The 23,443-nt window shown below is 37.3% G+C and overlaps 1 pseudogene; it reads right to left on the bottom strand.

The window, feature by feature from the left end:
- Nucleotides 1–5,859: 5,859 nt before the first annotated feature.
- LOC143567745 (multiple C2 domain and transmembrane region protein 10-like) lies at nucleotides 5,860–19,444 on the bottom strand (annotated as a pseudogene).
- Between the last annotated feature and the right edge of the window lie 3,999 nt (nucleotides 19,445–23,443).

Below are 23,443 nucleotides of genomic sequence, written 5' to 3'. Positions count from 1 at the left end.
GTTTAAACAGACCTAAACGTTCATTCATGTGTTATTCTCAGTAAAGATTTTGCTTCTAAAAATATATAAATTTTGTATAATGGACCATTTTAAGATTGGTCCGTTGTAGTTGCAATGGGCGCATGTTAAATGTATGACTCGTCACAAACATATTTTTGGCTCCATAATAAGGTTGGAAGATGGACGAATGCTTTGCATAACAGAGATGCCTGTTAGTTAAATCCAAGAATAATGTATTAGAGGTCGACTAATTATTCAAGTTTTATTTATTCACGGGTGGTGAGACTGGGAGTGGTAAAAAGGATGGGAAAAAATGGTTTGCTGAGGTGGAAGGTGTGGTGGTGTGGGGTGTTCATAATAGATATCAATATATATTTAGTATAAATTGTATTTATTATTAGATTGATTGGCTTGATCTTATCTCTAAATATAGAGATCTTTTGTATCATATACGATGGAATAATAATGAGAAGGCAAGGTTTGACAAATATTCATTCCAACATGGTATCATTAGCCTAACCCTAATTCAACCGTCTCCTCTTCATCGGCTCATACCTTCGATCCTCGCCTACCCCTGCTACTCATATTCTCCTTTGATTTTTTTTTTGTTTTCTTCTATAAATTGATCCCTCTCCACTTCAATCTCAACATGGATAACAAACTACACCCTGCTCTCACCGTCACCAATATCAAAAGCTTCATCCCTATCATCCTTGAATCCGAATCTGGCCCCTATACTACATGGTCGGAACTCTTCAAAATCCAATGTCGTGCATTCATGGTGTTTGATCACCTCATCTCGTCAAAACCTCCAACACCCTCAAAATCCACAGAACCCGACCCTAAAACACCACCACCGCCGCCGGCTCTAGACTCGTGGGAGCGTATCGATGCCATAGTCCTCCAGTGTATCTATTGCACCATCTCAGGCGATTTGCTCAATACCATTCTCAAGAAAGACACAACCGCTTGTGATGCATGGACAGCGCTTGCTGACCTTTTTAATGACAGTAAAGCTACTCTGGCCGTTTACTTGAAAACAAAGTTTGCCAACACCCGCCTTGATAATTTCCCGAACATGCACGCCTATTGTTAAGAACTGAAAGTTTTGGCAGACCAACTTGCCAAGGTAGATTCCCCAGTTGCTAGTTGTTGATAGTGATTTGGTTATTCAGCTTGTTACCGGACTTAACGAGCAATATGAAGGTATCGGTGCCATAATCCAAAACACTGAACCACTCCCCTCCTTTCATGCAGCCCGTTCGAAGGTCACTATGGAAGAACAGAAAAAAAACATATCAAGCTGCTCTTGCTGCCTCAAACACCGGAACCGCATTACACGCCGCAACCACAAAAACCGACCATTCCACTAATCACAGCGTCTTACATAACATCATTGTCGGGGATGGCACTACCATTCCGGTAAAGGGACAAGGACACCAACACCTACCCCCACCATACCCACCACTTAAATTAAATAACGTCCTATATGCCCCAAAATTAATTAAAAACCTTATTTCAGTCCGTCGCCTTACAACTGATAATTGGATTTCTATCGAATTTGATCCATTTGGTTTTCTTGTGAAGGATTTCAAGACCTGGATCCCTATCCTTCGATGCAACAGCAGCGGTGATCTATATCCATTACTTCCGCCGGAGTCTACCCAATACACAACCCCATCTAGTTTTGCATCCATTTCAAATCAACTTTGGCACCAACGTTTGGGCCACCCCGGACCAACTTTGTTGCAATTTTTGAAACATTCCAATGTTATTTCATTTAATAAGTTGAATAAGACTATTTGTAATTCTTGTGTTATTGGGAAAAGTATTAAACTTCCGTTTATATCCTCATCTACTTGTACGTATTTACCATTTGATATAATTCATAGCGATCTTTGGACATCTCCAATTGTCAGTGCCGGCGGACATCGTTACTACATTCTTTTCTTAGACGATCACGTTGATTTTTTATGGACCTACCCATTGGCCAAAAAGTCAAACGTCTACTCCATATTTAGTACCTTTTCTAAGCAAATCGAAACACAGTTTGAACGAAAAATTAAAAATTTGCAATGCGATAATGGAACTGAATATGTCAACTCTTCGTTTAAACAACATTGTGACCTTAATGGAATGATACTTCGCTTGTCATGTCCTCACACATCGTCTCAAAATGGAAAAGCGGAACGGAAAATACGCTCCATTAATAACATCATTTGCACTCTCCTTGCCCATGCTGCCCTCCCATCTAACTTTTGGCACCATGCGCTTGACATGGCAACCTATATTCTAAATATTCTACCAAGTAAAAATCACAAATTCAAAACCCCCCACTGAACTTCTATATAACCGACGACCTTCATACGACCACCTTGGAGTTTTTGGTTCATTATGTTACCCACTTCATCCATCTACTCTATCTCACAAACTTGCCCATCGCTCTCACCCATGTGTTTTTCTTGGGTACCCCATCCACCATAGAGGATACAAATGCCTAGATCTTAAAACACATCAAATCACCATATCTCGTCATGTGGTGTTCGATGAAACAATTTTTCCATTTGCTACAAATCCGTCTCAATCTCTTCAATCATTAACCGATTCCCATTCCTTTCTTAATACCCCACCACACCCACACCTTTGGACCCAAGTGTCTCCCCACACCACAGCCCAAACTACCAACCCAACTTCAAACCAAGTCCCTCAAACATCCACCACTGCTATTGATTATCAACCCTCGTCTCCAACTCACCAACCTAACCAAACCCAATCTACTTCACCAAATCACTCCCCCTCCACAACCCAGAAAACCCCCACGGCCTCACCCACCTTTCCGCCAAACACCCCAGCTCAACCTATAATTCCCTCACATACCTTAGATCAATATGATCCTCTTGATTCAAAATAGACAAACAAGAAATTGATCTAACTTAGTGTCATGCTTTTAAAATGCCCATCCTTTTCACTAATGCAAGTAAAACATAGATAAATTCTCTTATATAATAAATGGATTCAAAATTTTTTTTTTCTGTTACTTTTATATCATTGTGAGTACAGGGAGTGTGTTGTTTTATGGTAAGCTAATGAAATTAGTTTAATTGGGAGGTAAAAGATTTCACCAAATTAAATTTATTTTATATCATATGTTTTTAATAGATTTTTTTATGGGTCTCTGCATTGTGAGTTTGTCTATGTTATGTTTTAAATGAACTTTCTTCTATATTTATTAAAAATATTTAAGTTACTATAATAAAATTATTGGCGACTTCAATTGCAATTAAATATTTAAAGCAGTTAAAATTGTCTTTATTTGAATCTGTTTGAGTTAACTTAAATATTTCAAAACAGTTAAAATTGTATGTTTTGTAATGAGTCACTTAAGTTGTGGTTTTCACTTGGGTCAAAACGCCTTCTTTAAAAGTGGTCAACTATGACCAATCAAAAGAATAACACTCTATTTATGTTAACGATTTGGTGTCCGACCCCGTCTGATAACGATTTGGGTTTCAAATGTTTACTCTTCAAAATATGTTATATATAGATAAAAATGAGACTCTGCATGTACTCTTTACAACTATGTAAAAGTGGGTTTAAATGGGTCAAAAGAATTTAATGTTGAATTAGGCTAATAACTATGTATGCAAGATGTTTAAATAACAATGAAAATCTACAAGTAGCTACAGGGATCTGATCTACCGTTGGCCTGAACAACATGGGGTGACACTTATTATCTACTTAAATAACCAGAATTCGCTAAACACTCAAGCATGCGATTATCTGACTGTTACTTCATAAACCACAAAACACATTCAAACACCTCTTTTGTTTCTACTAATTCCTTTAAACTTCCATCTTATTTTTTAGGTACCGTAAGCGAAGTGATAAGCAACATGCAACCACTAGAATATGCCAATTTGCAATTTTTAGGCTATGTTTAAGTCAAAATATCTGTTGCCAAAAGCTGCTATCGTTCCCCTAAATGTTTTTCTTATGCATGGCGACAAACAGTTTGATGATGTCGATTAGGGCAATGTGATTGCTTATATATTTGGAGCTGCAGTATAGGGGTGCTGATTTTAATAAAAGCCAAGTTCAAATAGTTATATCTGTGTCAATGGTTTTTTCTTTGCTTTTATTTCTTTGAAGTCTTGCATTCATTAAATCGTAAGTATTATGGTTATTTGTATATTTTTTTGGTTCAAGGTGTTGAATATTGTCGAAAAGCACAAGAAGCCAAGGAAGGTGGGGCTATACTCAAATAATTCTCGGTAAGTATTCTCATGAGAACACAATAGTAACTTCTTTTGTTGGAAATATATTTTGCACTTATTCGCTTTTGTTGTTATAATTATACAGATAAGCTATATCTCCATAACTAAATGTGAATTATTATTATTATATATAGATGAAAACTTATCGATAAAGAATTTATTGACTTGTAAGGTATCAAACAACATAATTTTTTTTTTATAAATATCAACAAATCCTGTGAATTATAATATGAGGTTATTCATGTAGTACATATCCTTATGTTATCAGTTTTTTCTAAAGATTTTAGTTATTTCCTTTTATTCAACCCGTGTATGATTATTTATCTAATTTAGTTTAATCTTATTCAAATTTATTTTCTGTGACTCATGTATCAAACGGGTTATTAACCTAATATAGAATAAATAAATAAATAAATAGTATAGATGAAGGATAAATGGATAAGGTTTTGTTTTACCACGTGGTCAAAAGCATAAATGAATAATGGAATGAGAACTTAGATGGGACACAAAGCTTCTCACAAGCTGCTGAAGAAATTGACAACTCTTATTGTAGCCATTGGCACCAACAAACTCACCAGATGTTGCCTTTTCTCAGTTCAAGTGGTTCGTACATTCAGGTTTATAAATGGTTGCGTTGTTTACAGGAATATTTTATATATTTAGTTCAAAACTAATTATCATTAACTCAAATGTCATCAAATAGTTACATGTTTAGGGAGGGGTGTTTTGTTTAGGGTTTTGTTCTAATACGTATCTAAAATAAATCACTGAATGTTTAACGCTTGCTAGTATAAAAAGAAGCATCGGTGTTTTTTATAACAACCAACTAACAATATATATAAACGAAATAGTCAAAAACATGACCTTACATCCACTAAATACACCAAATCACGAAACTAAACATTATTACAAAGAAAAATCTCTCCAAATCTCCCACGTGAAATTTTCCCGCTTAGTGATTCTTCACCTAAAGAAACCCAAGTGATTTGATTTTCCCCACCAAGCTTGATAATTGAGCCGGTGTTCCGTTAAATACCAATTATTTTCTAACTTTTTATATAATCCATATCATAATAAGGCAAACCGCGTAAGAGGCATTTTTCTTCCCAACGCAAAGCTTGAATATCAATTATTGTGAATATGAAAAATAATTTCTCAGACTTTTGGGAACTAGAATCAAAATTTAGACACTTATAATTCTTTGTAACAATATTTAAAAGAATGTCACATTACTAGTTTTAACTCAGGGGGTGTTTAGGATTGCTTATTCTAAGGAACTTACTAACTTTTGAAAAAGTTAAAAGTTGATGATATTATGAGATGATAAGTTAATAATAACTTTATAGCTTAATTAACTTATGAGAAAAATTATTTGGTAAAATAAAGAATTTCAAACACCCACTCATTCTATCCGTTAACATTGTGAAATGTCACTAGGATTATAATCATCCAAGTTAAAATTATTACTATGTTTAATCTTAAAATTCTTGTAACCAATGCTGATTTAAATTGTACCATAAGCATTAATAACATTAACAGTCAACAAGAATGTTTCAAAAGATCTAGCTGATGATAAAAACAAGCACTACCTATGTGTCCTGCTAAACAACCCAAAACATACAGCAACGTTAAATTCTAGACTAAAACCAATCCACTCTACAGCATACGGCAACCTCTTAAAAATACAAACCGCACTCGACGGCAGCTTATTCTTGAACCGCGACGGCCTCAAGAACCACAACCCGTAAACAGCCACTACCCACCGGATCGGCACCAAATAGAACCCGATAGCCGCCAAGAAACAAACCACCACAAACAAAAAATAGCCTGCCCTCGGGTCCCGCCAGCTAAGCAGCGCTTGAAACCGTTCCCCTTGAGTCGCCATATCCCCAACCACGGTCTGAATCCGCCCAGCCACACTCCTCAACCGGTCATACCGGACCCGCACAACCTCCGCGCTTCGGCTCGTCGGAACGAGTCAAACTCTTCATCTAGCTCATCAGGGTGCATGCTTTCCGCATACGAGAGTCTTGTGTCCATGTGAGGCGGGTACCTGGGGCGAAATCGGTATTTCCAAAGCCCGATAACCGCGAACCCAAGTAGTATGGATGGGGTAATCAGTTCGGGCATTAGTACCATGATCAAGAACATCATTACAAACATGCTTGAGTAAACCGGCATGGCCCAGTTCCGCATACCCTCGACCACTCGGTTAATAAACACAAGCCAAGCAAACACATTCGTGAGCCGGAAGAAGTTGGCTTTACTCTTCCTCATACTCCACATATGGGAATTGTGATCGAGCATGTACTCGACCACTTCCCGACCTAGTGACGGCTCGGCTCGGCTCAGCCTAGCCGCCACCACATTCAAGGCTTGGTACCTTAAACTGTCTAGCTGGTTAACAGACAAGGGTTGCACGTAGTGCATCTTGGGTAGTAATAGCATTGTGTACATATGAAGCATGTTGGCCATGTTAGCACATGAGAATCTAACTGCCAAATGAAGCTCACCCATTTTCTTCATACCCGAAGGATGCAACATTAAGAGCGGGTACGCGTGCGTGTACACACGATCCGATTCAAGCGTCGATAACCGAATACGCACTTTTCCGATACGCGAGTCACGCACACCGTTTCCACCGCCAGACGAGTTTTTATCGACCCGTGAATTGACGAAAACACCTACTGTGACAACCGTGCACGGATCGAAAACTTCCCACGTGTACTGCTCGTTCCACTTCGGGGCTAAACTATCCACAACAGTTCGGGTCCGGACCCATTTTTGACCGTATTTAGCTACACAATAAGCGTCAGTTGACCCACCTTTAGCTTCTTTGATTTTCATAGGCATAAGATTTGAAGCACCCAAAATACCCACTTCAAGAACACCAATATGAGGCTTCCATAACTGTTTAGCTGTTGGTCTTACATCACTACTGTACATTGTAGCTTCATCAAGCACATGATACCCGCCATCCAACGTGGCACGAATTTGGATCCGGGACGCGAATCTCGCAACCGCTTTCGCCTCGTTCGGGTTGCCCAAACCCATATGCCCATCTAGATTACACCATCTTGAAGCCACTTCTTTCGAATCCAACCGTCGAGTGATCATTGAAACCGACAACATGACCCGACCCACAACCTCCTCACGTGCCGGCCCAACCCGATCCTCAACACTTAACATAATCCTCAAACGGCTCAGCCACCACAAACATCAAATCCTCATTCCAAAACGGGTTGGAGACGCTCCGGGCTGCCATAGCCGGAGCCACTAGGGTTTTCAAAACCTGGTTGCCAACTTGTACTTTAACGTGAAGCTCGGGATACCGCATCAGAGACGAGCCTTTATCACCCAAGAAAACATCCTGTGCTTCGATTACGGAAACCCTTAAATACCATAGTTTAGGAGACAATTATACCTTGGATTGAATGGAACACAGCCCGTCGTGTCACACCCCGACCAAAGGCGGAACATGCCGGGGTGCAACGTGATTGGACAAATACACAAGACACTATTAAAGTGACAATATTTAATCAACTCATTAATTTCATTCAATCACCAAAGTAACACATATTGTTCATACAAATAACATCAAAACATAAGAAATAGATATTGTTCATTCTTCTAATAACCTAGCGGTATCAAAATATAATGACGTCTTCAAACTCCAACTCAAGTAATAATCAAGCCTGTAACATGCATAAAATAACATTTGTCAACACGTATGTTGGTGAGCAATTTCATAGTTTTGAGTATATATAATATGAGTGAAATCCACAAACGTATATGAGACAATAAATAAAAGCATCAATCATGGTATATAAAACATATGTAAATGAGGATCCTTTCTAATCGGTAAGAATACCGACATAATTGGATAATGAGGCCCTATTCTACTAGCACAAGGCTAAGTAGTTAGGGGAGCGTATGATCATACTTAATGAGGCTCAACAACAACATAAAAATAAACACTCGCGCACGTAAAGCATATGAGACATATAACACACAATAGAGCAAGTATTCTAGCATCATATACCCTAAAGTTTGTGGTTTGAGAAATGAGTATAATATAAATCATTTTTGTTTGAATAAGTATGCATGTTACCCCCAAAAGATAAAAGTGAAAACGGGGGATGAAATGTACTAATGTTAACTAAGTAACTTGAAAGATTGATTCGTGAATAATCGGAGATCGGGTTTAAAGAGCAAGACCTAGATTAAACGGGTCTTAAGTTAGTAGGTAGTCTTGGAAGGGTTTAAAATAAAATATGACAAGTAAAGTAAATAAATGAAGTTTATGGTTTAAAAATGTAAATACTTGGGAAATTAAAGACATGTTCTAAAAAGTAAGTTTACTCGAAACCGGGTCTTGGTATTTCATTCATAATTATTACTCAACCTATGTTAAGTAACTTATGTGGGTTATAATGCACTAATGCAAGACCCTTTGGGTATATGAACACCAAAACAAGGTTTATCGAGTGTTCGGATTTGTTAACTTGGGTCTAGATAATTAACTAAACTCAAAGTTAACTTTCCAAAATGTTTTGAGATAACTCAATAAAATCGAATGACTTAACCAAGTATATAGTTCTATTATGAAGAACCTTAACGTCCGTTAAGTGTGTATTTGGTATCACCGGTCCAAGCTTGTTATAAGATCAAGTTGGATACCGACACACCAAGTAAGTTGATAAAATACTTAAAATTAGTTTAAAATACATTAATGAAGAAAAGATGAGTTTCGATGGCCGAAAACACACTTGTGTGTCTTAGGCAATTGAACTCGGTTTAGTTCGGTTTTGGTTCGGTCATTGACTCGGAATGATACCGAGGATGGTTTCACATACCCAAATACCATAGAACTATTAAAATGGTTTTAGAAGTTACAAGGTTCAAATCTTTCATAAACATGTTGATTTAACTATTTTAAACAAAACTATTTAAAACAAAATCTAGTAAACAAGAGTTCGGTCTTGATTCGGGTCTAATCTCGGGATGAAACCGAGACTAGTGACTTCATACCCAACACCATGGAACTCTTTAAACATGAAATAAAACTATACTCCTTACAATATAAACAAAAGCATTAAAGGGAAATAGTATAAACAAGACTAGTAAACAAGAGTTTGGTCTTGGTTCGGTCTTGATTCGGGTCTAATCTCGGGATAAAACCGAGTCTAGTGACTTCATAACCAATACCATGAAACTCTTTAAACATGAATTAAAAGCTAAACTACTTACAATATGAACAAGACTAGGAAAGCATTAAAGGAAAATAGTATAAACAAGAACTATAAAGAGTTCTCCATGTAGCCTTGCCTTGTAGCATATCACCTCCCGAAGAAGATGAAAGCCGAAGGAAACAAGAGGTCCATATTATATATATGTTGTGCCACAAGATATGAATTAATAAGTAACAAACAAGAATTAAAGAAGGTTATTGCTTGATTATTAAAAACCTTAGAGGTTAGAGATATGAACTTTATTTGGGAGAGAAAGAAGATGAATGAGCAAAGAATAATGAAGAGGATGGGGTTGTTTATCTAGGGAAGGAGTCAAACTTGTTTTCCTTGTTTTATATCAATACTTGCATGTGTTTTTTTTTAAAAAAGGTTTAAATAATACAATCTAGTAACAAATCCAAAAGGTAAGAGATGATTATGAAACATAAAAATCCAACATTTTATATTAGTGAAAGATTTGGTTTATAAATCGGGTCGGGTTTTGATACAAATACAAATACAAATACAAAAAGGATCGAAAATGACGAATGTTACAGTCATCCCTACTTTAGGAAATTTCGTCCAGAAATTAAGAAGAATCCGTAATAAATAAGTGCGGGTACTTTTCCTTCATCTCGTCTTCTCGTTCCCAAGTAAATTCAGCGCCACGCCTTGATTCTCAACGGACGTTAACTAAACGGATGCGGCTACGTTTGGTTCGTTTCTCATTACGGTCCACGATTTCAACGGGTTTTTCTATCATTTGCAAGGTTTCATCGATACGTACTTCGTAGAGAGGTATATGGAGGTTACCTTCGGCTAAGCATTTTTTGAGGTTTGAGACATGAAAGGTGGGATGAACACCGGCAACTTCTTGCGGTAAATCGAGTTTATAAACCACTTTTCCAATCCTTTCCAGGATTTTGAATGGGCCTACAAAACGGGGTGCTAGTTTTCCTTTCTTTCCAAAACAGACTACCCCCTTCCAAGGGGATACTTTGAGAAGAACAAAGTCGCCAACATTAAACTCGAGAGGTTTTCGCCGTTTGTCGGCATAGCTCTTTTGGCGATTTCTAGCAGCAATGAGATTTTTGCGGATTTGATCGATACGATTGGTAGTGTCTTGAACCATCTCGGGACCGGTGATTTGGGCTTCACCAATCTCATTCCAACAAATCGGAGAACGACACTTATGACCATAAAGAGCTTGGAAAGGAGCCATCTCAATGCTAGAATGATAGCTATTATTGTATGAGAATTCAATAAGTGGGAGATGAGAATCCCAATTTCCACCAAAATCAAGAACACAAGATCGAAGCATATCCTTGAGAGTTTGGATTGTGCGTTTGGATTGGCCATCGGTTTGAGGATGGTAAGCGGTGCTAAGATCGAGGCGAGTGCCCAAGGCTTCTTGAAGCGATTTCCAAAAACGGGATGTGAAACGAACATCACGATCAGAAATGATGGTCAATGGAATACCATGGCGGCATACAATCTCACGAACATAGGTTTGAGCGAGTTGTTCAACGGAGTACTTCTCGCGGATCGGGATGAAGTGAGCCGATTTGGTTAATCGATCAACAATGACCCAAATGCTATCATTTTGCTTTTGAGTGGGAGGCAATTTGGTGATAAAGTCCATAGCGATGCCTTCCCATTTCCAAATGGGGATAGGAGGTTGCTCGAGTAAACCAAAAGGTTTTTGATGTTTGGCTTTAACCTTTGAGCAAGTAAGACATTTCGATACATAAAGTGCTACGTCCTTTTTCATACCCGGCCACCAATAAATAGATCGAAGATCGAAGTACATTTTATCCGCACCGGGATGTACGGAATATCGTGACATATGAGCTTCATCGAGAATGAAATTACGAAGTTCATCACGATCGGGAACCCACAAACGGTTGAGGAAATAAAGCAAGCCATCGGGTTTGGTTTCAAGTTGAAGTTCGGCTCCACATGACATTTCATAATACATATTGCCTTCATCAATAGAGGTGCATTGGGCTCGATAGATGCGGTCTTGGATATCGGTTTGAATGATGATGCTATTAAGCAGAACGGATTTGATATTAACTTTACGACTAAGGGCTTCAGCTACAACATTCTCCTTACCGGGGTGGTAGCGAATTTCGCAATCGTAATCACTAAGTAATTCGGCCCATCGACGTTGTCTCATGTTGAGATCTTTTTGGTTAAAGATGTGTTGTAGACTTTTGTGATCGGTGAATACAACACACTTTGTGCCATAAAGATAATGTCTCCAGATTTTGAGAGCGAAAACGATGGCACCAAGTTTGAGATCATGAGTCGTATAATTCTTTTCGTGATCCTTGAGTTGCCTTGAGGCATATACGATAACTTGACCTCGTTGCATGAGAACGCAACCGAGACCTTGGTTGGATGCATCGCAAAATACGACAAAGTCGTCGTTTCCATCAGGAAGGGTTAGGACGGGAGCGTTGCAAAGCATATGCTTTAGACTTTGGAAAGCTTCTTGTTTCGGTCCCTATTTGTAAGGTTCTCCTTTATGAGTTAGTGTGGTGAAGGGTAACGCGATTTTAGAGAAGTTTAGAATGAATCCACCGCTTCGGATCCTGCTCCTCTGCAATTTCTGGCTCCATATTCTGGCTGTGCCATGGGGGAATATTTCCGCGATAATGGAATGCACGCATTAATAATCTATGGCCGATAATACCCGGCCAAACCAAGGAAAGATCGGATTTCCGTGGGTGTGGATGGAGTCTTCCAATCTTTTACGACCTCGATTTTGGCGGGATCAACATGAATACCTTTATCGTCGACGACATGACCCAAAAATTGAACCTCTTTTAACCAAAATTCACATTTGGAGAACTTGGCATAAAGTTGTTCTTTTCTTAGGAGATCGAGAATGGAACGTAAATGATGTTCATGTTTGGCTCGGGTTTTGGAGAAGATAAGAATGTCATCGATAAAAACAATCACGAATTTGTCCAAGAATGGTTTGCAAACACGGTTCATGAGGTCCATGAATACCGCGGGTGCATTGGTTAATCCGAAAGGCATAACCAAAAATTCGTAATGTCCATACCGAGTACGAAAAGCGGTTTTTGGAATGTCGTCTTCATGAACACGCAATTGATGATAACCCGATCGAAGATCGATTTTGGAAAAGCAAGTTGCGCCTTGAAGTTGATCGAAGAGGTCGTTGATGCGAGGCAAGGGGTAACGATTTTTAATAGTGAGTTTATTGAGTTCACGGTAATCGATACACATGCGAAACGAGCCATCTTTCTTTTTCACGAAGAGGACGGGAGCACCCCAAGGAGAAGAGCTTGGACGGATAAAGCCCTTATCGGAGAGTTCTTGGAGTTGATTCGATAACTCTTGCAATTCCGAAGGGGCTAAGCGGTAAGGAGCCTTGGCTACGGGAGTCGCGCCGGGCACAAAATCGATTCGAAATTCAACAGGACGAACGGGTGGAAGACCAGAGACGTCTTTGGGAAAAACGCCGGGAAATTCACAAACAACGAGAATGTCTTGAATCTTCTTTTCTTTTGGATCTTTCACCACCGCTTGGGCTAGGAATGGAACGTACTTTTGGCGCAAGTACTTACGAGATTGAGAGCAAGACATAAGGTTGAGTTTCTTGGGGATCGTTTTGCCAAAGACTTTGAGAATTTTGCCATTGACGAGCGGGATACGAATGAATTTGTTATAACAAACGACTTCGGCACGGTGCAAAGCTAACCAATCCATGCCTACTATGATGTCGAAGCTTCCCATTTGCATCGGGATGAGGTCGATCGAGAACTCGTGCTTGCAAAGAGTGAGGATACAATCGCGAATGACCGAATCGATGATGATGGAATTTCCATTGGCGACTTCGACAGAAAAGGGGCGAGAAAGTTTAGTGCGAGATACGCCAAGAATAGATTCAAATTTAAAAGAAACAAAACTCCTATCAGCTCCAGTATCAAATAAAACTGAAGCTAAATGCTCATTTACTAAAAACGTACCGTTCACCACATCGTTGGCAACTTGAGCTTGGTTGGCGTTCATCATAAAGGCACGCCCTTGGTTGCCGTGGATAACTTGTTGAGCTGGAGGAGGTGGGAGAGCTTGCATGGCTTGCAGATGTGGTGGAGGAGGAAGGGCTTGCATGGCTTGGATCGGTTGAGTGGGAGGAGCCAAGAGTTGCGGGATTTGGGGTTGATAAGTTTGAACTTGGTAGGCTTGGGTATGGTAGTAGGGTGTGGGTATGATTTGGGCTTGGTTAACAAGAGCAAGTCGAGGACAAGAATTGCGGAAGTGATTCGGGTCTCCACAATTGAAACAAGCCCTAGGTTGGGATGGAGGGTTTTGAGCAAAAGGAGTGGGACGATTTTGGTTGGATGGGGCAAACCTCGGTGGAGTGGGTTGCCCACGAGAGGCTTCTCGACACACGTTGTTAGTGTGACCATAACGGTTACACTTGGTGCAGTGGCGACAAGCAGAGTAGGAGGGATGATGACGCTGACAAGTGTTACATAATGGGTGTGGGCCGGAATACGGTTTTCGGTTTTGGATTGCGTGGGATTGAGATTGAGATTGAGGTTGTGATGGGTGGGTGACAGCATAGTTTCGGTAGTTTGGTTTGATTTTCTTTTTGGTGTGGTGGGTGGAATTGGAGTAGTTGATGGCTTGAGGTTGTGGGTCGACTTTAGCTTGAGGGGTTGGTTCGGGCTTACTCTTGTCACTCATTTTCTTGATGGAGAGGGTACCGTCTTTGACATGGTTTTCAGAAAGAGCACCGGCAAAGGTAATAGCATCATGAAGGGTTTGCGGGTTGCGACTCATCACCGAGTCGCGGATTTGCATAGGCAAACCGCCGACATACTTGTCAATAGCCCTTTCGAGGGGAGTGACCAAGTGAGGAACCAAGAGACTAAGCTCGTGAAAGCGGTTGGAGTAGGTGGAGTTGTCACCACTCCCTTGCTTGAGTTCCCAAAATTCGGATTCGAGTTTTTGAAGTTCATGTTTTGGGCAAAACTTTTTCATCATGACTTCTTTGAGCTTTGTCCATGAGTAAGCCATAGCTACTTCCGCTCCATGGGTGGAAATCTCGCTATTCCACCAAGTGCGGGCGGTATTCTCAAACACGCTAGAGGCATACGTGGTCTTTTTGAGTTCGGGGCACTCACAAAGAGTAAACACACTTTCCATTTTCTCGAACCATTGTAACAAAGTGGTGGCACAGTTCGTACCAAAGAATTGGGATGGGTTGGCACTAGTGAAGTTTTTCAAAGCGAAAGGTATGGGGTTGGGTGTGGTTTGAGTAACGGTGGGTTGGGTGGCTTGGATTTGAGTTATGAGTCCGGGAATCACAGCGGCGATTTCTTTTGCTACCATTGCGGCCATCCGACGACCGGAGCTCGGCTTGCGTAGTTGGCGACGGATTGGAGACATTCTAAAATAATAAAAGAGAAATGGTATAAGTTTGGGGTAATTGATATAAGTATGAGGGAAAATGAGTAAATGTAGGGTTTAATGATTGTGAATCCTAGAGTTATGAGAATGCGAATGTTAGTAAAAACCATTTTATACTTACATCAAAAGATAAAAATGTATATATATTTATAAGTTTCAAACTTTTGCCATTAAAAAATTGGAGGTTTTGAGATTTTGAAATTTATATATATAGTCGGGAAAATCGTACATGAAATCACCAGGGTTTGATATCCCGACAAATAAAGTAGTATGAAATAATAGGTGGAGTCGAACATGTGCACGTACCGCCGCGTCTTAATTATGTTGTTGTGACTCAAATAACGATAATAACATATAATAAAAACGGAGATACAACCAGATGTTAAAAACAACTTGTATTTTTAACACCAAAAAAATATAAGGAGGCAACCGGAACGCTTGCATTCGACAACTTAAAGTATAGACATATATAACACGATTTGTAAGCCTAGAAAACGCACACTATAATTCAACCATCCCAGGTAAGTATATCACCTTCGATTCTTGGAATCTTTTTGTCAAATGGTCGTTTCATAGTGTTTCGCTTTCCATGATGGCTACAAACCCGATATAAATGCAACCTTTAAGGAGATCTTAAATAACGGGATCCAAATTAAGTTTGTGATCCATAAAACACATTATGAAAACTAATGTTTTTACGTTTTAAGGTAAGGATACCTTGGAATACTATGAGAGTGTGTGCATGTGTATATTTTTGAAGATTAAATGAAATAAATAAGCAATTAAATGTATAAGTGTAATGAACAATCAAGTAGGGTAACACGTATAAGCAACATGTATAAGGACCCTAAAGCAAAACTATACTAGGCCGTTACGTCTAACCACCTATCTTATAGTCTTGGTTCTGATACCAATCTGTCACACCCCGACCAAAGGCGGAACATGCCGGGGTGCAACGTGATTGGACAAATACACAAGACACTATTAAAGTGACAATATTTAACAACTCATTAATTTCATTCAATCACCAAAGTAACACATATTGTTCATACAAATAACATCAAAACATAAGAAATAGATATTGTTCATTCTTCTAATAACCTAGCGGTATCAAAATATAATGACGTCTTCAAACTCCAACTCAAGTAATAATCAAACCTGTAACATGCATAAAATAACATTTGTCAACACGTATGTTGGTGAGCAATTTCATAGTTTTGAGTATATATAATATGAGTGAAATCCACAAACGTATATGAGACAATAAATAAAAGCATCAATCATGGTATATAAAACATATGTAAATGAGGATCCTTTCTAATCGGTAAGAATACCGACATACTTGGATAATGAGGCCCTATTCTACTAGCACAAGGTTAAGTAGTTAGGGGAGCGTATGATCATACTTAATGAGGCTCAACAACAACATAAAAATAAACACTTGCGCACGTAAAGCATATGAGACATATAACACACAATAGAGCAAGTATTCTAGCATCATATACCCTAAAGTTTGTGGTTTGAGAAATGAGTATAATATAAATCATTTTTGTTTGAATAAGTATGCATGTTACCCCCAAAAGATAAAAGTGAAAACGGGGGATGAAATGTACTAACGTTAACTAAGTAACTTGAAAGATTGATTCGTGAATAATCGGAGATCGGGTTTAACGAGCAAGACCTAGATTAAACGGATCTTAAGTTAGTGGGTAGTCTTGGAAGGGTTTAAAATAAAATATGACAAGTAAAGTAAATAAATGAAGTTTATGGTTTAAAAATGTAAATACTTGGGAAATTAAAGACATGTTCTAAAAAGTAAGTTTACTCGAAACCGGGTCTTGGTATTTCATTCATAATTATTACTCAACCTATGTTAAGTAACTTATGTGGGTTATAATGCACTAATGCAAGACCCTTTGGGGATGAAATGTACTAACGTTAACTAAGTAACTTGAAAGATTGATTCGTGAATAATCGGAGATCGGGTTTAACGAGCAAGACCTAGATTAAACGGATCTTAAGTTAGTGGGTAGTCTTGGAAGGGTTTAAAATAAAATATGACAAGTAAAGTAAATAAATGAAGTTTATGGTTTAAAAATGTAAATACTTGGGAAATTAAAGACATGTTCTAAAAAGTAAGTTTACTCGAAACCGGGTCTTGGTATTTCATTCATAATTATTACTCAACCTATGTTAAGTAACTTATGTGGGTTATAATGCACTAATACAAGACCCTTTGGGTATATGAACACCAAAACAAGGTTTATCGAGTGTTCGGATTTGTTAACTTGGGTCTAGATAATTAACTAAACTCAAAGTTAACTTTCCAAAATGTTTTGAGATAACTCAATAAAATCGAATGACTTAACCAAGTATATAGTTATATTATGAAGAACCTTAACGTCCGTTAAGTGTGTATTTGGTATCACCGGTCCAAGCTTGTTATAAGATCAAGTTGGATACCGACACACCAAGTAAGTTGATAAAATACTTAAAATTAGTTTAAAATACATTCATGAAGAAAAGATGAGTTTCGATGGCCAAAAACACACTTGTGTGTCTTAGGCAAGTGAACTCGGCTTAGTTCGGTTTTGGTTCGGTCATTGACTCGGAATGATACCGAGGATGGTTGTCACATACCCAAATACCATAGAACTATCAAAATGGTTTTAGAAGTTACAAGGTTCAAATCTTTCATAAACATGTTTATTTAACTATTTTAAACAAAACTAGTAAACAAAACTATTTAAAACAAAAGCTAGTAAACAAGAGTTCGGTCTTGATTCGGTCTTGATTCGGGTCTAATCTCGGGATGAAACCGAGACTAGTAACTTCATACCCAACACCATGGAACTCTTTAAACATGAATTAAAACTAAACTACTTACAATATAAACAAAAGCATTAAAGGGAAATAGTATAAACAAGACTAGTAAACAAGAGTTTGGTCTTGGTTCGGTCTTGATTCGGGTCTAATTTCGGGATAAAACCGAGACTAGTGACTTCATAACCAATACCATGAAACTCTTTAAACATGAATTAAAAGCTAAACTACTTATAATATGAACAAGACTAGGAAAGCATTAAAGGAAAATAGTATAAACAAGAACTATAAAGAATTCTCCATGTAGCCTTGCCTTTTAGCATATCACCTCCCGAAGAAGATGAAAGCCAAAGGAAACAAGGGGTGCATATTATATATATGTTGTGCCACAAGATATGAATTAATAAGTAACAAACAAGAATTAAAGAAGGTTATTGCTTGATTATTAAAAACCTTAGAGGTTAGAGATATGAACTTTATTTGGGAGAAAGAAGATGAATGAGCAAAGAATAATGAAGAGGATGGGGTTGTTTATATATGGAAGGAGTCAAACTTGTTTTCCTTGTTTTATATCAATACTTGCATGTGTTTTTTTTTTTAAAAGGTTTAAATAATACAATCTAGTAACAAATTCAAAAGGTAAGAGATGATTATTAAAAATAAAAATCCAACATTTTATATTAGTGAAAGATTTGGTTTACAAATCGGGTCGGGTTTTGATACAAATACAAATACAAATACAAAAAAGATCGAAAATGACGAATGTTACACGTCGAGATGCACAGTGGCCGCCTTGGAATGCCACGCCTCCGAAAAGGCTTCATCCGCTTGGGTCCCGAACCAGATGGCCAGCGTAAGCTCCCCGCTTTTGGAGCGGTCACCGCGCTTATCATCCATCCGGTACCATTGCGGTGCGAGTTGACTATCGGGCGGGACCCGCTTGGGGACCTCATTCAAGTCAAACCAAACCCGACCCAAGAAATCATCCTTATCCCTCTCTGCTTTCTCAAAGATCTCCACCATTGATGACTGTATGGTATCCTTGGAGAACGCAAACACTTGGTCCCACTCAGCATTATTATTCAAAGAAGCCCTTTTTGTCACCCCTTTATAGTTCCCAAGTTTGACCTCCGCCACCACCTCACCCGCCGGGATAGGATATCACGGCCTTTGACCACCCGGATATACAGATACTGCATTTGCTCCACCACCAGGACCAGTAGCAGTAGTAACCTGGTGGAGCTGAACGACGTCGTTTGTCGTAGTAGTAGTAGTAGTAGTGCTACTCTGTGACTTGTAGTCATTCTTTATCTTTGTAACGCCCACTCTGGCATTGACATGCTCCTCCTTGACAGAAACAGAGAGGAAAACCTTAAACGTGATCTCCCCACGCACGTGCGTGTGAAGCTGAGGAACGACCTCGTCGTGCCCTTCCCGAGCAATGCTGGTACCAGAAACCCTAACTTTCCCTAGGTCTGCGACGTCGTTCACGTGGAACACAAGCTTCTCGTTCCACACAGGTTTTAAGTCTTTGTATTTGACTTGTGTTCTTTGTCGTTGGCCTTCGAACTCAACTTCAACGAACGCAGAAGATGAACCTTCGCCGTCTTTAGGCATCAAGTTGTGGGCCCCCAAGATCTCTACTACAAGCTTCTCTTTACTCATGTCTTGAAAGATTGAAAAAAATTTCAAGTGTTGTTACGGAGGTTTTTATTTTAGTGTGGGAGGGAAAGAAGAAACAATGGGGTGGAGTGGCTCAAGAAGAATATGAAAGCAACAGGTGAGTGAGAATTATTGAGAGAGAATTGTGTGTGTATGCAGAGAGTTAGAGAGAGATGAAAGCAACGGTATTGAGAGAGAATGGTTTCTCTCTTGTGATATTTTAAAGATTTGGAAAACAAAATAAATATGATCTGATTTTGTAAGTTTAAAGTTTTTTCGAAATATAACACACATTTGAATATTCAATTACTTTATTTCTGTTTATGTTTCAAAAGTTTATAATTAAACCGTCTTCGTTTACTACATAATATTAGTAAATAATAAATATTTGGAAGACAGGTTTTTTGGAAAACAAATTTCCTTTAATTTACTTTTCGAACTTGAATACAGCCATTAAAACTTTAAATGTTGAAGAGACTAGGGCATTAACCTCTGGACAGTATTGAAATAAATATCACTTAATGATTTTTATGTTTATTAATATAACTTAAAATACAAGTTTAATTCAAAAGGAAATCTATAAATACGTAATTTAGTAATTTAGTGGTAAAGAAAAGACTCCTAGTTAACACTGATCAATTCGACTGTATAAAAACTACCGTTGGGCTAAAACTTTAACTGAAGGCAAACTTTTAAAATCTGAATATAATCCTCCAAATCTTGTTTGGGACGCCACATTGAGAATCGATCCGGTGAGATTAAAAATGATTTGAATTTCGCCGGCTCCGTCCAAATTTTAATTAATCTCGTCTTCCCCGGCCGAATTTTAATAAATTACGTTTGGTTCATCCATTTTTTGAGAATTTTTTTTGTCGTTTTCTTTAACACTCTCACTCACTCTCTCTCTCTCTCTCCATATTCCTTCAAAAACCTCTAATCATGTAAATCGGGTTGCCATTGGGTGACATTTGAATCGTTTCCGGCGAGCACAAATCAAAGCTCGATATATCCGTCCATTGGCTTCGATATGTGCTTGCAGAAAACGATTCAAACGTCGTTAGAACCTAATCTGATTACAAAGTTGGAGGTTATTTTTAAGGAAGTTGATGGAGAGAAAATAAGAAGAGATATAGTGTTATAGAAAATGACAAAAAAAGGAATTCTCAAAAAATAGACGAAACAAACAAGATTTCCTAAAATTTAGCCGAGGAAGATGAGATTACTTAAAATTTAGACGAACCTAACGAAATTTAAATCATTTTGAATCTCGTCGGATCCATTTCTAATGGTGCGCCCCAGAAGAGATTTGAAGGGCAATTTCTGAATTAAAAATAAAAAAAGTTGACTATTTTGATTTTCTTACTAAGTTATAAGGTGTTTGGGAAAGTTGAATATTGTGAGTGTATAAGACTACTCCCATTGACAATCTCATAATAAGATTGGTAGACCCAAAGTTTAAAAAATAAAAATAAAAAAGAAAACAAAGCAATCTAGATTGGCAATCTGGGTTGGTGGAGCAAACCCAGATTGCAATCCAAACTAACCCCTAATAACTTAATTATTCTATTAACTTTTAATATTCGAACTAAAAAATAATTAAATAAACGATATTTCTTAATAAAAATCTATGAACATTTCAACATAAATTTTATTAAAAACAGATATCGTTAAAAAATATTTTTTTTTAACTTGGGATGGGTTGTGAATGCGTGTAAAAGATTGGGATGTGTTAAATTATGTAGATTGAGGAGAGAGAAATTAATTTTATAATGTAAAATTGAGATTGTAAGAATTTAAATGGGTATAGCCTAAAGGATAAGTTGCAACTTTGTAAGTTATATCTTTTGAATAGTGTATAAAGAGGGAAAAAAGGAATCCCAAACCACCCCTAAATAGGGTTATTCTTGGATATCTCCATTCCTCTGAAAATAATTTAATTGTTTTAATTAAACTAGTATATATTAATATGACGTGTGTAGAGATATATATATAGAGAGAGAGTGTGTGTGTGAGAGATGGAGATGTAACAAAGGATTTGAGTTGCACAGGGGAAGATAGGGTGATGTCTGGGAACTAGACAAGACAGGTAAAGAGAGTTGGATTTTGGGGAAAGGGATTTATAATCCACTCGCGCTCCTATTTGCGTCTTAACTACACGCCCTTATTTGCGGCTTTTTTTTCCATACATCCTTTAATGCAATATGGTACAACATTTAATACATATAAAACTCATTCTCATATATTTAATCATTCTCTCTCTCTCTCTCTATATATATGAAGAGAATCATGACAGAATTTCATTTTAGAAAGAGAACTTGAGAATTAATAATGAAATACTTTTAATTTAATTAAAAAAAAATATTTTAAAATGTTTTTTCTTTCGTCATTCTTATATGTTGTTATTCTTTATCACAAAAAAATAAAAACAAAAAAAACAAAAAATATTAACGAGTAATGCATATATGCAATACACTGACTTTTTTTATAATGCATATGTGCAATAGTGTGCGTTTTGATATTTAAAATAGTGTTGAATAACATATATATAGTTGTTTGTATTATTTATTTGCAATAGTGTTATATTATATACAAAAATTTTAAAAAAACGATATAGTGCATATGTGCATTAGTATTGTATTACATATATGCGATAATGTGTTTTGCACACAATTATTAATGTCGTATTTGCATAATTCAATAGTGTGTATTGGATAATGCAATTGTGTTGTATTATATGCAATAAAACACTATTCTATATATGCAATAGGCATTAGTGCACATATGCACTACAGTACTACACCGAGAAGGTTTTTTTTTTCTTTTTTTAGTATCTATATCATCTTATTAGAATGAGGAAATAAAAAAAATCACAAAATAATTTTTTTAAATAGTTAAAAATAATTCTTTACTAGTTCTCTCTTTAAGAGGAGTTCTCTCTAGATCCCACCCCTATATATATATATATAGAAAATAGTTCAAATAAAAAACAAGTGTTTTGTGAGAAGTGTGAGAATAGCTTTAAAATAAAACAAACCACCTAAATATAACACTATACAATGTAAATATGAAACAATACAATTATTTAGAAACTACCAATCTCAACCACTAGATCATAGATCCAAGGGCCTAGATCTATTCTTATTCTTCTCACAAAAATATTGTTTTTTATATTAACCCTACCATACATCATCATCATCATCATCATCATCATACTCAGTATATCCCACCAATAGCAATGCTATGGTGGGGTCTAAGGATGGTAAGATGTAGACAGCCTTACATCTATCCCATAGGGATAGAGAGGCTGCTTCCGGTGAGACCCCCGGCTCGATAGTAGTGCCCTAGTCTTTCGGCTATCAACGCCACCACATGATGCCTAATTAACCTTCCGCCACTTTTAACGTTATTTTCACGAGATTAGTAAAATAACGTCAAAATTAGTGCAATTTTACTTTTGCCCACCCAAGGGTTCACACATATATACATTATATGCGCGCACCGCAAGCAGGGCGTTAACCCTACCATATATATATATATATATATATATATATATAGGGAATGGTTACCCTAAAAATAAGTAGTTTTCTAAGAAGAATAGGAATAAATTATAGCCGCTGGATCATGTTAATCAATTGTTGAGATTCGACATAGTTTCCTAGAATTACTCTTTCATCATTATAACTGACATAGTTTCCTATAATTGTTTTTTCACCATAATTTGTAATGCCAAATGTCAAAATTTTGTTGGTTCTTACCATAATTAGGGAACTCCTTATTCTTATTTGAACCTTTATATATATATATATATATATATATATATATATATATATACTAGTTTTTATCCCTCGTATTACGGGGGTTGTTTTATATTATATGTTTTTAATATTTATTTATTTTTTAAATTTTAATTTTTTATTGTATGAAAGTTAATAATATACTTATGGTTTGATGACAAAATTGTTTCACAAATAAATAAGATGTTATAACCCGGTTTAAAAGCTA

Source organism: Bidens hawaiensis, unplaced genomic scaffold, assembly GCF_021521415.1.
Source record: "Bidens hawaiensis isolate Kalapana, Puna unplaced genomic scaffold, B.hawaiensis_p1.1 tig00023620_1, whole genome shotgun sequence".
NCBI lineage: Eukaryota > Viridiplantae > Streptophyta > Magnoliopsida > Asterales > Asteraceae > Bidens > Bidens hawaiensis.
Note: the sequence above shows the minus strand (reverse complement) of the source record. Positions and strands in the feature narration are given on the sequence as shown.